The sequence below is a fragment of the Penaeus monodon genome, chromosome 22, assembly GCF_015228065.2.
Source record: "Penaeus monodon isolate SGIC_2016 chromosome 22, NSTDA_Pmon_1, whole genome shotgun sequence".
In the NCBI taxonomy this organism is placed as follows: domain Eukaryota; kingdom Metazoa; phylum Arthropoda; class Malacostraca; order Decapoda; family Penaeidae; genus Penaeus; species Penaeus monodon.
The window spans coordinates 8,879,152-8,879,378 of NC_051407.1; positions in this window are offsets into that span (position 1 = coordinate 8,879,152).

Consider the following 227-nt stretch of genomic DNA (forward strand, 5'->3'; position numbering starts at 1 on the left):
CTTTATGCGTGCTCTCGCTTGGATTTACGTTTCCACAAAAAATGCTTGGACAAGGACCAAGAATCTCGGGGTTTTCCTAAAAGGGTAAAGACTACATTTCCGTTTACAAGACTAGGCGGGGATTCGTTGATTTTATTTGTGAATTCAGTCTATTTGATTACGTGCTTATCAAATGGTGAGTTAGACGGGGTTCTCCACTTTTTTTTCTAAGAGGCAAAAAGTTGATT